We start from the raw sequence: 574 nt of genomic DNA, 5'->3' as shown, positions 1-574 counted from the left end.
ATGTAGTGCTCTCTTTGGCATGACATGTGCATATCACTCGATAAAATTCACATAAACACTGAGGAAATATTAGGCTCTGTATCACAGAAGGTGGCCAAGACGGCCTTGTAACTAACCTTCAACCGAATGTCATGCCCACATTTCAAAATTTACTTGAGGTCAATGGTATTTGTGGCCAGAGAATGATCCTCCATTTGTCTCTGGATTTGTCTGTTGTCAGGAAACCTGCTTTGTGACAGTGGAGGAAGCAGTCGAATATTGGCCGCTTTGAAACTTGGGGGCTGAGTGTGCTGCAAGGAAGGGAATAGTAATGGTGAACACAACAGCCACAATTTTGATATACTGTAGATAAAATGCTGAGTCATTGTGAGAATACCTCGTCATGGCAGAAAGAACACTGTCTCTGAATTCCTCTATAGCAGATCTCAGACTACAGATTATGATAGGGACTGGCTTAATGACCATAAAAAGAAAGCTGAGACATTGACATTGAGACAATTCCTTCAACATGTTCCAGAAACCCTTGGTTTAGGCCAGCTAAGGAAAATGAGGTGGAAATCAACTGAAAGTCTCT

The sequence above is a fragment of the Pteropus alecto genome, unplaced genomic scaffold, assembly GCF_000325575.1.
Source record: "Pteropus alecto unplaced genomic scaffold, ASM32557v1 scaffold109, whole genome shotgun sequence".
Classification (NCBI taxonomy): domain Eukaryota; kingdom Metazoa; phylum Chordata; class Mammalia; order Chiroptera; family Pteropodidae; genus Pteropus; species Pteropus alecto.
Note: the sequence above shows the minus strand (reverse complement) of the source record.